Raw genomic sequence first — 15,707 nt, forward strand, 5'->3', positions numbered from 1 at the left:
TGTAAAAATAAAATTTTAAAATATTTATTAATAACTAAAAATAATTAGTTGATAGCAATATTTTATTGTCCTGAAATTATAAAGAGAGGATAATTGTAATAGCTAATATGACAATAATTTACCTTTTCTAAAGTTTTAAACAAAATTAAAAAAAAAGGAATTTAGTATTTTTTATTTTTTAATTGTAAATAAAAAGGAGATTTATAAAATAGAATGTTTTCCTTTTTTAAAAAATTCTGGCAAAATAACAATTTAAAGACTTATTTAATAAAAACATTAAATTAGAACATAAGAACATGTATACCGTTGTAATTGATTTGATTGGTGTATTTAAATTTTATTTCTTTTTACTTTTCATTTCTTATTTCGGATTGTGCTCAGTTTAAATGTTTATGTATAGTATTTTCTCTAATCTTGAGTATTAAGTCATCTATGCACCATGATTATAAAATACAAAAAAAATTAACTTGAACTTATGAGTGAAAACGGGTTTTAATTATGAAATAAATTTCAAACAATATATGCAATAAAATAATCATAATACTGTAATAAATGATTTATTATTTTATGATTTTTATTAAATTAAAACATCAAACAAAAACTCGTTGCAATGCAACTGGCTCAAATCTTGTTTACAAATAAAATACATATAATAAAAAGGAAATATTCATATAAATAAAACCGAAAATTATATTTAAAAAAAGGAAAGAAAACATATTTACATGGATCAAAGTCTCTGGTCGATAAACTTAACATGTATCACAACTACTTTATTATTAACTAGGTGTTGGCCTAAGCTACACCCGGGATTTTTGTTTAATTTTTAATCTTGTTTATATATTTTTGTATGTATATTTTGGCATATAAGTATTATAAGTTGCTATTAAAATAGCTGGTAGACAATTTAAAATTATTTAAAATATTATTTTTTTTGTTTTACAAAATTGAATTTTTGTTTTTTTTTGTTATAGAAAATTACATATAAGATAATGAGCAAAATGAACAGAAAACAATTTAAATTAATTTTAGTTAGATTGGTTGAACTGTAAAAAATGTTTCAGTTCATTGATCCCAACGTGAAGATTAGGACTAGTGATTTGAACGATGCATGGATGGTTGCGAAAACGAAGCATGATCCTAAGCTCTTTCTCGAGAATCTTCAAAAAATCCATTAGATATGATTTCTCAGCGCAGAAAAGGTATTTGGAATCTCTCATGATAGATACGTAACCGAAACCACCTGGCCCAAGAAAAGAGACAAACTCTAGTGAAGAAGAGTCGTCAACAACAACATTGTTGTCTTCTTCTATACTCATCGTCTTGTTCAACATACTGTTTCTGAAATTAGAACCTATGCTTCAAAGTGCGTCCTAATTTATAAGAAGAAGAAGCTAACTAACTGAAGTCGGTTGGTTGTTCACTATTTTATTTTCCTTTTTTTGTTCTCATGTTTAATTTCCTTTTTTCCGAAACAGAATCTTTAATTTCCCTTTTTAAATTAATAAACTTGTAAACCAAAATAAACTGGCTCGATAAATTAACTTTGGTTCAATTGGCCTTCGGTTTATTTTACTCACAAAATCAACAATTCCTCCTCCTTGAATTATTCAGGGTCTTTATCTGAATCTCTCTTGCTACCTATTCGATTTCAATGTTTCTCTTCGATGCATTTGGATCATTATCTTTTTCATGTTTGGGTGCTTGTTTAGTATCGATTGACTATCAATTGAATTTTCACATCTGCGCCAGGTCTACGTAACTGCAAAACACAGTTGATTCACTGAAAATAATATTACTATCTCAATTAAACTTGTACCAGAATCAGAACGGTTAGATCAAAGCGGCAAATATAGCCAAAGAGTATAAATGAAAAAAGAGTATAAATGAAAAGAGTACCCGAACTGAAGATAGACAACCAAGATCATAGTAACCTGTCACTTTAGATGATCAACCAATTCATTTGAATTGTCATCTTCTTTTTGTAAATCATATGATATATGATATGACTTGTTCTGAACAATAATTAGATTAAAAAGTTTTCTATCATTTATAAAAACATTTTTGCTAATATTGATGCATGTGTTTAATCGACAAGATTCAATGAATTCAACTTAACAAAAACATCAAACAATGTCAATTCAGTTTTTACAAAATGTTAGAGACTAAATGAATGATTAAATAAATGTTTACATATATACTTAAATAAACTTTTTGTCAGCATTTAAATCAACTAATCGATCTATGTAGCTATTTGAGTTGTTACAATAAGCTTCAACAATTTTTTGAATACATTTTTAAAAGGGATGCAACGCAAGGGCAATAACAATATTGTAAAGAGTAAAAGATGATTTGAATACATTCTCTATGTACGATTTTAGTGTTTTCTCTCCTTCGACATGTAAGTAAACCTTGTTTTCCAGATTACTTGTTGAAATCAAAGATCCTCTACAATTTCTATGCTTATTAAGGTTTCTAAACTTAGTAAATATAACAAGTTCAAGTTTAAAGTTTTGTGGAATAAATTTGGTTAGATGATTTGCTTCTCTTTTTTTTGAGATTTGGTTGAATGTATTTTGTAGATCCATGAATACTCTCTTGTGAGTAAAATGTTAGTTCACTGCAATTATTTTATATATCTCATTAGAACTTTGGTCATGTGAATTTCAGTCGTTGTTTATTTATGAAGTGTTCACTTCACAAAAAAATCTTATTGGGAGGGGGTTTTCACCGAACCAAACACTTTAGAACACTCATGACAATTTTGACGGTTTACGAACATTGAACAAGGTTCTGCCTTTTCTTCTCCACTAATTTATCTTTGATTAATTAGTCTGGTCTCAACAATTTTATGTTTTGTCCACGTAAATAGAACAAATTCAAGTTTAAGGTTTTGTGGAATACATTATGTTAGATGATATTATTTTTGAGCTCTCCTGAGTTGGGTTAAATATATTTTCTTTCATCCATCGATAATCCCCTTTACGTTGGACTGTACAGGGATTATCAAACTTTCTCACTTCCAAATGATTATCAATTCTCCAAATTTAAAAAAATTTCTTACTTGGCGTTTGAAAACTAGAAATTCCAATTATGTTTTTGCTACTAATAAGTTGTTTCTTATGGGAGACTTAAATGAGCTGATGGATCTAGATGCACACATGCCTCTCAAAGAATCAATACTATTAAAACAGCAACATGACCAATTGATAAAAAGTTATGTCTAATTTATTGTTTTCCTATGCAATATATTCAAAAATTAAACCATATATTTTATAACTGCTTACCTTTATTCCTATATTCTAGGATCCATAACTACCATGTTTACCAGAGTGTACAAATAAACAATTGATATACGTTTGATTCAAATCTGCATAATAACTACATCATTTTTTTGAAAACATTTACACATTTTGTTACAAACAATATATGTTATAACCAACAAATAATACTTTACTTATACATTATACATTAGTTAATCCAGTGAATTAATATCCATCTTTACTCTTATGATTATGACTACTAATATTTAAAATCTAAGTTTATGCTTTATATTTACTAACCTGCCCTTTTAATAAAATATATAATATAGTAGTATAATATTATTTACCATTGAAATAGTTAATATAAAAATATTTTTTTATTTACCAAATACAATTAGAATTTTATTTCATTTTCATGAAATGCAAATTATTTGACTAATTTATCTACCAAATTAGGATTTCACCTTTAAATAAACAAATTATAATTATCATGAAATTAAAATAAATTTAAATTAAAAAATAAAAGATCATTAGATTTATCTAGGTTTTTTTGGGTTGGGCTTTTAACCGGATTTATGGAGTTTTTAAATAGAAATTTTATAATTTAATCCAAAATCTGAGCTGGATTATATGCAGATCACTCGATTTACCATTTTTATCGTCGATTCAGATCAAATATGAAAAATATCGCGAAAAGATCTAAAATTATATTATAAATTAAATTTAGCAAAATTTAGATAAATACAATATATTAATACTTTTGAGTATATAGGTTGGATTTAATCGGATTCGGGACCCATACTTACGGGTAGACTCCACATTGGTTTCCGAGTATGAATATTAATTATATTAATAATTCAAAATGCTAAAAATGTAAAATATCATGATTTTATTAAAACCAAATTACATATTTCATCATCAAAATTATTCCTGTCAAAATGTCAAAATATTATAATCTGCACAATTATAATACTTTTTTGTAGCATTTAAATATAAATAATAATAAAAAATATAAATATATATCAAATAAATTTGATTTGTTTTGGAAATAAATCCACACTTTAAAAGCGCACGGGCATACGGGCATATGATTACAAAAAAACGGGCATACATGCATATTATTACAAAGAACCGAGTGTATGTCGGGTCAATTTTTTAAATTTCTATTATTTTATAAAATAGACTTTGATCAAGATTTATACACATATATGATTACAAAGAAAAACATAAATATGATTTCAAAGAAAAACATAAATATGAAATTAAATTTCTAAATATATATACCCGCCCTTTGAGGGCGGGTCCGAATCTAGTAAGGATTAAAACAATAAACAAAAAAATATTTATGGATCATAAAGTTGATGTGTGGTTGTAAAAATCAAAATGCAAATAAAAATATGAAACTTCAAATTTGAAATTTTGAATAGTGAAAATTCATATATAGAGTTTCACTCCTCAAAACTTCAAAAGTTCATTTTTGAAGAACAAAAAACTTCATATTTGAAGTTATAAAATGTCTTTTAAAAATGCTCTCACGAGCCATCTATCATCATAAAAATTGAATTAGGAGTATAACAACATTTTAAACCTAATAGCAACGTCGTATCAAACACACGATTTTTCAAACTATAGGCAAACGATTTCAATGATTTAGAGATCAAGAGATACACAAGGAAGCATATCTGTCAGAATCAAAATCCATCTCTACAAAAAAAAAACAACCAGAGACTAAGAGATCACAAGTGTGTGGTGACTGAAAGTGGCGGCGACATTACTCATTCCAGTCACAGCACAGACCATAAACACCACATCTTTAAGCCTTAGAACAATTTGGACAACATTTTAAAAAAACTCTTAATATTTAAAAATATATAAGTAACCAATCAATAACCACTCTCTCATATAATAAATCAATAACCATTTTCTGTCTCACTCTATAAACTGAAGTTACATAAACCAAAACGCTTCAGTAAAACAACGAGTGCGCAGAGACAGACATACCACAGAGACCGGTGATCTTCTTGGCGACCTCCTTGATTTCTTTCTCTAACGCCCAAACCCCCTGCAAAGGACGAAACATCAAACATCAAGCTCGAGACAATACTACTACTCTCATCAAGACATGAACTTGAACTAAATATCTAAGCACGAAACATCAAACATCAAACAGGCTTAATATTGAGAGGGTAGCTGGGGATAGAGAGTGTGTCCGTCTGTTGTTTGTGGGCGTTTAATATTGGGCTGGTCCGGTAAGTTATCAAACAGGCTTAGTTGTGTTTGTCGACTAACAATGGGATTTTATTTAGCCCAAAATACTCGGGTTCATGGATATGAACCGATTTCAAACTGATCGGTTCAAAACTAATTTCTATTTAAAATTCGTACCGGGATGAGGATATAGGGGCATGTTTTTTTTTTTTTTTGTCAATCAACTACTTCATTACTTAATTCAAAGGTTTACACTGCATTCAAACGTTCAAGAGCTGCTCGTGCCAAAGAGTCAGCTTGACGATTATCTAAACGAGGAATAAAATTGAAAGATAGTGGACAGAAGAGAGTGGCAAGGTTCCTGATGTCATGAAGGACACCTGCAATCTCTAACACGTCCAACCCTGATCGCAGGGCCGATACAAGGACCTGAGAGTCCGAGAATAATTGGATACTTTGAAGGTTGAGTTCTTTAGCTTTGATGAAGGCCTCTCGCATTGCTAGAGCTTCTGCCATAAGGGCAGAGCAGACGACAGCCGGTTGCTTGATCCTCTGTGTAGCACAGCACCATCCTCATTCTTGATGATCCAGCCCATGCCTCCAGCTTTTGAGGTTTCCTGCCAAGCTCCATCAGTCCAGCACATTGGAACAGCGTGTAGTCTCAGCTTCACTCCCGTTGACTTCGCATGCTCCTTTTCTGTTTTGAGATTAGCTGCTTCCCATTCTCTTGCGTCTGCAATGGCTTTCGAGATGATCTCTTTAACCTGAAAAACTTTTCCTTCAAACACCAATTTATTTCTTGCAGTCCACACATTCCAGAGTATCCATGGTATCGCAGGTGAAGAGCATAAGCCTACTGGAGGTAACACCTGAGAAGTTGTCGTTCTTTGCAACCAAACTTTGAGGCTCTCTATACCCAAACTATCTGGCAGCTGTGGTGAAACAGGGACATGCTGCCAGAGTTCCCCTACAAAAGGGCACTGTAAGAACAGATGTTGTAAGGTTTCAGCCTCTCCACATCGCTTGCATTGTAATTCTGCATTAATTCCTCTAATTGCAAGTAGCTCTCCCACCGGTAAAGCATTGTTGAGTAGCCTCCAAAGAAAGTGTTGAATCTTTGGTGGAATGTGGATTTTCCAAACAAACCGCATCCAGTCAAAATCAGGGTTTAAAACATTTTTCTCCTCAAAGATGGTCTTGTACCCTGACTTTGTAGTATAAACTCCTGAGTCCTTAGGTAACCAGACTACTCGATCTTTTGGGGCTGAAGCGCTTGGGATGAGTAATCTGATATTCTCCTCATACTGAGGTAAATGTTGTCTGATTTTCTGCAAGTCCCAATCGTTGGTGTCTGGATTCAATAGGTCCTTGACCATCAGATGTTGATTGATGAAGGTTGGAGGTCCTATTGGCACCATAGGCTTTGAGGTAGAGAGCCAATTATCTGACCAGACATGAACGTCGTGACCATTACCTACTACAAAACCCATTCCCTTCTTTAGAACTTCCAAGCCCGCCATTATGCTTGTCCAACCATGGGAAGAGCCAGAGGTGTCTTTACTCTCCAGGAAGGTGCATTCCGGGTAGTACTTGCCTTTCACCACTTGGGCCAGTAGAGACTCCGGCTTGGAGTGAATTCTCCAACTGAGCTTAGCCAGAAGCGAGTCGTTATAGTCCTCAAGGTTTTTAAAGCCCAGTCCTCCCAAGACTTTTGGTCGCGCCATTGTGCTCCACGCTACCCATGATATTTTCCTCTTGTCAGGTGCACTATCCCACCAAAACCGGGTAAGGATGGACTGGATCCTGTTACAGAGGGAGGTCGGGATCTTGAAGCTAGACATGGAGTGTGTTGGTAGGGAAGTGAGCACCGACTGCAGCATAACATGCTTCCCTGCTCCCGATAGGAAACGTGTAGTCCAAGACTGAGATCTCTGTCTAATTTTATCCACAAGACCTGTGAACACATCACACTTTCTTCGACCAAAAGTTTCAGGCAATCCTAGATACTTGCCCATACCACCTTCCTGCTCAATTCCTAGAGCTCTCTTTACTCTGTCTTTGATGTCGCTTGGCGTTCTGGAGGAGTAAGTTATGGTAGATTTGCTCAAGTTGATGCATTGCCCTGAGCTGCTCTCATATCTACGGAGTATCCCCCTCAAATTCTCGCAGTTTCGCGCGTTTGTCTTGCAGAAGAACATGGTATCGTCGGCGAACAAGAGATGGTTGATGAAAGGGCTTTTCTTTGCCACTTGAAGTCCTTGAAGCCGACCATTCTCTTGACTATTTTTGCATAATCCTGAGAGCACTTCAGTGCATAATATAAAGAGATAGGGGGAAAGGGGGTCGCCTTGACGTAGTCCTCTCGCTGGTATGACTCTCCCTTGTGGTGCTCCGTTTATCAGGAAGGAGTACAAAACCGTTGTAACACACTCCATGACCCAATTTATCCAGATGTACCCAAATCCCATTCTCTTCATTACCTCCTTCAAGAAACCCCATTCTATGCGGTCGTAGGCCTTGCTCATGTCAGTTTTAATGACCATGGAGCATCTCTTCTTCGCCTCTGATTTCTTGAGGTAATGTAGGGTTTCATGCGTTATCATCACATTGTCTCCTATAGCTCTTCCGGGGACAAATGCAGTTTGGTGATGCGTGATCAGGTCAGGTAGAAGCCCTTGGAGTCTCGACGCCAATATCTTTGCAATAATCTTATATCGGACGTTGCAAAGAGCTATCGGTCTATACTCTGCTGCACTCCTCGGAGCTGTTGTCTTTGGGATCAGGCAAACGTGTGTTTCGTTGAGACGTGGGGTCATTTTTCCTGTAGTGAAGAAACTCCGTATTTCACGGTAGACATCAGGACCTAAAGTGCTCCAGAAAGACTGGTAAAACCCTGCTGAAAATCCATCCACTCCTGGTGCTTTATCAGCATGTACTGCGAAAATTGCTCTTCTTACTTTTTCTTCATCCGGAATGGAGCATAACTCTTCGTTCATCTCTGTTGAGACTCGCGCAATAATTGTTTCCTCCACCGTTTTGTAGTCATCGCTTCCATTTGATGAGAAGAGCTGTTGATAAAATTTCGCAAAGACGGCTCCTACTTCCTCTTCTTCGTGCACTGGGATTCCATTTTCATTTTCTATTGTTGTGATCTGGTTGACTGCTCTCCTTCCCTTTGTCACTGCGTGGAAAAAAGCGCTGTTCCTATCCCCTCCGTGAAGCCACAAGATTCTACTCCTCTGTCTCCAAAATAATTCTTCCTCCTTGTAGGCTTTAGAGAGGGCTTCCTTCAGCTTCTCAATCTTCTCCGAGTTGGGGAGTGGGGAGGAGAGCTCCTCTTCTAGCTCCCTTTGATTCCTGGTGATCTCACGGGAACAGGCTTCTTTTTTTTCCTTGGACCACTTGATAATTTCATGTCTACACCGGCTGACTTTGAGTTCAATTTCCTCCAGTTTTTCCTTTGCCCATGCTTTCTCTATGACCCTTCTTGCCTCTTCATTATCATTCAGTCTTCTGTCATATCGGAAAGGCCTTCTTTGCTTTGTCTTTGTGGTGTCCAAGTAAGTAAGTAGTGGTCTGTGGTCAGAACCCTCAAAACGGAGGTAATTGCATCTGCTAGCCGGGAATAAGTCTCCCCACGCAACGTTTGCAAGAGTGCGGTCCAGTCTAGACCTGATGTTGTGCGTGTGTCTTGTTCCTCTCCAAGAGAGATGATCTCCTGTATGCTTGATATCCCAAGCCCATGCACTGATACAAAGTTGCGAAATGGAATGAAAGAGCCCTCACACCGAGGTGATCCTCCCACCTTTTCTGAATTGTCTAGGATATCGTTGAAATCTCCTGAGATGGCCCAAGCTGAGTCTCTGTTCAGGCCCAAACCAGAGATCTCGCTCCAGACCCTTTCTCTATTCTCCTGTTGTGGCGCTCCGTAAACGAAGGTTATGAAGAAGAAGTTTCCTTTGTGGTCGATCTTTGTATCGATGTAGTTAGATGATGCCTTCAGGACTGTTAGATTCACATCTGTCTTCCACAGGAGAGCGAGGCCTCCACTAAGGCCAGTGGGTGGTACCGTGAAATGTTGAGAATACTCCGAAGAACTTAGATTTTGGATTACATATTCATCTTGGTTCTTTGTCTCCATAAAGTACAAAATGTCCGGGGCATGAACACGTTTCAGCTCCCGGATTCTTGGAACTGTCAAGTCACCTCCCAAACCTTGACAGTTCCAACTTAAAAATGCTAAGGAATCGATTTTGGTGGATTTTGAAAATCCACCTTGTTCCTAGCTTTCCCCTGTGTAATCACTCTTGACGGACCTGCATCATCCTTATTAAAAGGTAATTGTTGAATGTGTTCACTCCTGTCGACACATAGTCTTTTTCGAGCTGCAGAGGCCGCTCTTGTTGTCATCTGTCTGGTAAACTTTGTACCTTGCAGAGGGCTTCTTTTTCCACGAGTTCTTATAGTCCCTTTTATGCTTGCTGGGGCTCTTTTCTTTAGCGTCTTTACTTGAGTAGGCCTGTTGGAGGCTGGCTTCGAGGTATTGAGCTTCCTCTTAGTGCCCGAGCCTGAGCCCAGTCTTAGCGTAGCAGGGACTCGAGAGATTTGCAAGTTCCCTGAGGTTGGGTTCATCAGGGTTCCTCTGCCTGATCATGCTTCCACAATAGGACTTAGATGCTCATTCTCTGCATATTGGACCTCTACATCTTGGAGTCGTGCTAGTAGTGAGCTAGAAAGCCCTGTAATTCTTGGGGGCTCTTCTCCGGGGATCTCAATCCTATCAAGAGCTGGAATTCTCACTTTCTCCTGATTAATTCCTTCTTCAAGTCTTGCCAATGCTGGAATTCTCTCCCTAGCTCTGCTACTTACTTCGTTATGATCCGGAGCAGCCGGTACGTCCATCTCTTCTCTAGGAGGTCTCGGTGGCGGGGTTCTCGAGCTCTGAGTCCTCTGACCTGAATTTTGGGCTCTCCTTTCTCCTTGGCTTCTGTGGTTTGGAGAAGTTCTTCTAATAGGGGAGTGATTACGCTGCGATGGAAAGCTGTGATGGGACGAGTGATCTCGTACTTGAACTCTTTCTCTCCCATTACGGTTTCCTCCACTGTACCGGCGTTCTTCTTCGCGGGAGTAAAAGGATCTTGATTTATCCTGGGAAGCGTAATGTCTTCGCTCAGGCTCCTGCAGGCGAGATTGTATCGATCTTTGGCTGTTCTTTTGGTATTCTCTGGAATCAGCATCTCTGTCTTTTGAACTCCTGGTGCCTGATCTTCGAGAATCGTTCATGCGCCTACTTTCTTCCAACTTCCTTAATGTATTTTGTTGACTGATGCCCTGGTTCCTCGTGTCAACGGAGTTATTATCCCTATTCAGAGGGCATGACTCTTTCTCATGCCTGCGGGAGAAGCAGAGGAAGCAGTGCTTCTCAAGTTTTTCATATTCCAAGTTCACCTTGATAACGTCCCCTGAGGGTAGTTCTATAGGTAGTCTCATTTCCAAATTCTCAAGGCCATCTATGAGTATTCTGACCCTCCCACGATCTACATCCTTGTCCAAGATTGGACCTAGTTCTTTACCGATGGCCATAACTGTATCCTCGTGCCAGTAGTGGAGGGGAATGCCATGGATTCTGATCCAAAAAGCTATCTTGCTTGGGAATGTGTTTGAGACCACAGGTTCCCACCGTTGGAGCAGGATCATCCAGCGTTTGTAGTGGTAAGGTCCCTTCTTAAGAACTGATTGGAGCGTTTCCTCGGAAGGGAATCTGATTTGAAAGAGGTCAGGACCCAGCTCTCTTCCAGTTAGGCCTTCCACATTCCAGAACTGAAGAAACCATTCAACCACCCATTGGGTCTTCTGCACTGTTGGGTTGGTGACTCTTCCTATCAAGGTGAGTTTGTTCTCTTCTATAAGCACTGAGTTATCTCTGTTGGGGATTTGTACTGGACGCCTTCTTTCTGACCGCGTCTCGCTTGCTGTCCACTTGCCTTTCTCTACTCTAGAGTAACGGTGAGCCATGATAAACTTCTGAAACTAGATCTATCCTTACACTGAGGTAAATATAAAGACTTTGCACTCTTGCAGTAAAGTGACTCGTTGCTTCTTTTACTCTCTTACTTCGTTGCGGATCGCGAGCTACAGCTTGTTTGGTGAGGAGGGGTTCCCTGTGAGGAGGTAGGAGGGGTTGCCTCTGTTTTGGGCCACAGGGGGAAACAAGCCATGTCGGGATCTACAGATTGACCGAAGGATTTCTTGAATCGATGATTTTAGGTCATCGGAGATATCTTTGCGGTGGGGATCTGCGGTTTTTGCGACGGAGAGAGAAGAGTTTGCGGTGAGAAGTCACTGTTCCGGGGTTAGGTGAACGGGCATTGGGACTCGTGCCTGGGAGAAAAGTTTTTATTTTTCTCTTATGTTTTAGTCGCATAGGGGCATGTTTATCAGAGGTAATTAAAGGGTTTCTTAGGGTGTTGGGTCCCACGTTTTATGCAAAAACGGGTAACAGAATCGATGAAATAATAACCGATTGTTGAGGAATTTTAACACTATTCGCGGACTCTACCGTGGCGGCTCGCGATTAGTGCATTTTTTAATTTAAAAAAAAAAAATCAGACAAAATTAAAAAGAAAAAATTAAGAAACCCACTAAGTTTTAGGGATAAGCATGGTCTTAGAGGCGATTTCCGAAACCTGTGCTTCACTTCATCTTCAACCTCTATCTTCATCCTTCTTCTCCAAGTTCTCAAGTTCCGTGAAAACTTAAGACTTCCCTCGCCTCTTCTATCTCTGCCCCCATCTCTTCTCTCCAGCTTTCAACATCTCCAAAACCGACCCCGTCTTCCACTTTTTCACTGCCGAGGTTGAAGCTTCCCCGGAGGAGTCCAAATGATTGATCTTGAACTGCCCAAACATACTACTCTCCGTCGCTGGCTGGTTGCAGAATCTGAACAGAGGGAGCAAGAAGAACGCGCACGAGGGCTCAACACGAGTGTTGAGAAGCTGAGAGCTAAGATGAGAGATTCTTAAAGAGCATAGGGTTTGAACACGAGGAATCGGCCAGGGTTTTAATTTGGGAGAGTCCCGGCAATATTCGGGTAAAGCTTGGAGGATAACTTGAGGCCCAAGTTTGAGTTACTTGTTTACGATATGGAAAGAGAGTTGAAGAAGTTTCAGCAGTATTTTGGGTTTAACTTGTGATCTCTGATTGTTTGTTAAGGTTTTGTTTCATTATGTGATACATACTAATTAATTAAATAAATGAAATTATATGTTACAGTAGAGTAGTAGTAGTAGTTGTGGAAGGAGAGAAGAACGCTTGTCTTGATCGCTCTAAGGTACCTCTTCATGCTATTCAACACAACGTCACGACTCACGAGTCATGATCAAGATAACTTTCTTACACTTTTCTCTGGTCGCTTTCACAACCCCTCCCCTTGATAGCTAGGTGTGTATACGGTCTTATCTCGTGTGGATCATTGTCTCTGTGTGTATGCGTGTGTTTTTTGTATGTGTGTGTTGGTTCGTTTTTGCAGCTTTGTTTGTTCAAAAGATGAACATAAAATCTAAAGATGAACATGTTTCAATTTAAACCAATATATATGTAGTATCGGAATATTGGACATACTTTCAAAGATACATATAAGGTATCTCTTAATGGCGCCTTTCTTTCATCTCATACAAGTTCAAGGAGAAAGAACAAGATTAAATAGTCATCAACATCGGGTCATTTAAAATACATTGACTTATACATATCACCACCGACTGGTGGTGAGGACGACCCTAATTATAAGCTCTACCTAATAGCCGTACACTAAATGTTATTTATACTTGGCAAAGCAAAAGATAAATGGAGGAAAAAACAAAATGAATCTCAAGTTCTTTTTATTAATAGCTTCACTTTTACTTGTATGCATTGCATCTTCATGTTCGGCAGTTATTCCTGTTTTCAGAAACCGGAAACTTAGTAAGTCATTTCATTAATGTATACCCATATATATGATATTATTATGTTGTTAGAATCTGCTCTACCTCTCTATATTTTTGTTGTTTTATGCGATTTATGTGAAAGTTAATTAGTTTTGAGTGTTTTACAATTCAATGAAGGAGAAGATGGAGAGATTCACACTCGCAAGGAAAAACAGATCAGTGTAAACTTCAGCCGTTCACCTCCTGCCAAAGGCTGGATTTGTTGCGACGATTGAAGACGCTCTGAAAAAATTTACTAAGATCACATCATCCCAACATAATCATTATCAGAGAGCGATTGAATATGTAAGAGCATTAATTTGTAAATTTCGGGGTTAAAGTGTAATCTTTTGAGACTTCAGCTTGTTTTCAACCTTCCAGTTTCCACTTTTTGTTTTACAAGTCAGCTTGGTATGAGTTTCTGCTGCATGTACGTGTGTATTGTATGTTAATTTTGTTTATAACAAAATTAATTTAAATTTAATTCAAATAATAACATTTGTATTGAATTTTTTTTGAAGTAACATACTTCTGATTTTAGCAAAGTTAATTAAAAAGATATAAAAAATTAGCATAGTAATATATAGAAGTAATATATTCATAATAGGTTTGCAGTCTCAAACTCGAATGTTATTCGTAAATTCTACAGGATGCCTACAAGGTCTCTCTCTTCGACTAATGAGTTTTCAGCTGAGTTAAGATAATATATACTGCTAACAAAGTATCCTTCTCCGTTTGCTGGCGTATTGCGTGGTGAAAATTCAATTCCAAATTCCAACACATTCTAATAAGGTTGGTCTTAATTATGAAAGTTAGTTGATTCAACGAACAAATGCTCTTAATTAAGAAAATGGTGGCTTACTTTCTTTTGAAAGACCGACAAACAAATTTCCATGTGATAAATGAGCATCATGTTTATATATTGAACATGACACGCTATCAGTCTTATCTGACATGTAATTAAATCAAACAAATCTCAATTACAAGTTCATCATCAAAAGACAAAAGTCAAAATGATTACTAAAATTTCTTGTATAGTTAACGTTATTTCTTGGATGCATACGTGGTTGTGGTGGTGGAAACCAGCTATCTATTACCCTAACTTATGATTGACAGTGGAAGGCATTATGAAGGACGTACGTTCGTCTACGTTGATGCACCAAGTCAGGGGGGAGGGGGGTGATCACAAATTATACTCCAAATTAAGTAAAGCCATAAGAGCAGATTCAAATATGTGTTCAGAAATGTAAAGGTCTGCTGGAAAATTTTGAATCGCGATCACAAGGAAGAGCGTCCGGCATAACCAAAACTAGAGTAGACTAAGGGAAAATGATCATTTCATTCCTCAAGTATTTGAAATTAACAGTTTAAATCCTCAACTCTTGGGTATGCAATTTAAATCTCAACTAGATTTTGACCCGCGCTTTCGAAGCGCGGGTTTTTTTTCGTTAATAAAAATGTGATATGAATTAGTGTTTTGATTATAATATACATTATTTAGTTATAAATTCATATGATATAGATGATTTTTTGTTTAAAATTATATAATTTTATCATTTTTTTCTATTTGATATTTTGTATGTAAACTCTTATGTTACAACATCATCTTTATATTTTGTAAGAGTTACATTGGTTGAGTTAGTGAGACATAAGATTTACTTGGCATATTTTAGACTAATTTAATAGTATTTCAAGGGGTTTTAATAATTTTTACCAATATTTTCATATTCGACCCAAACCTGCGGACGAACTTGCAAATCTAGTGATTCCCTAGACTATATTTGAGAAGTGATTTGTATATGTGTCATCACTACATTAACTTTCACAAAAAAAATGATGACATGGCTTAAAAGAAATATGACATGGCATAAATCTAATTGTGACATGTAAAATTTACTATATTTAGATTTATGTTTTTGGTAAGATTTCTATAATATAATAATGATGATTTTATATATACGGATTTATATTTTTGGAAAAGTTTCATAATATAGTAATAACTAATAAATTTATATCAAAAATATTTTTTTCTCACTAAATATTCATTTTCGTAAGATTTTATTATACCTAATAACTTTTTTATATCTATTAAAATAATAGGTTTTATATATAAATAATAATTACGAATATTAAAATTTTACATCAATATATGAATCATATTTTCATTATTAAAGTAAGTGTAGTTTACAATATATTTTATCAACGTATATAAGTTAATTTTATTTAATGTATATATTATTAGAAATAATTTATCTATTTACAAATAGACATATTTAAA

This window comes from Brassica napus, chromosome A1, assembly GCF_020379485.1.
Source record: "Brassica napus cultivar Da-Ae chromosome A1, Da-Ae, whole genome shotgun sequence".
NCBI lineage: Eukaryota > Viridiplantae > Streptophyta > Magnoliopsida > Brassicales > Brassicaceae > Brassica > Brassica napus.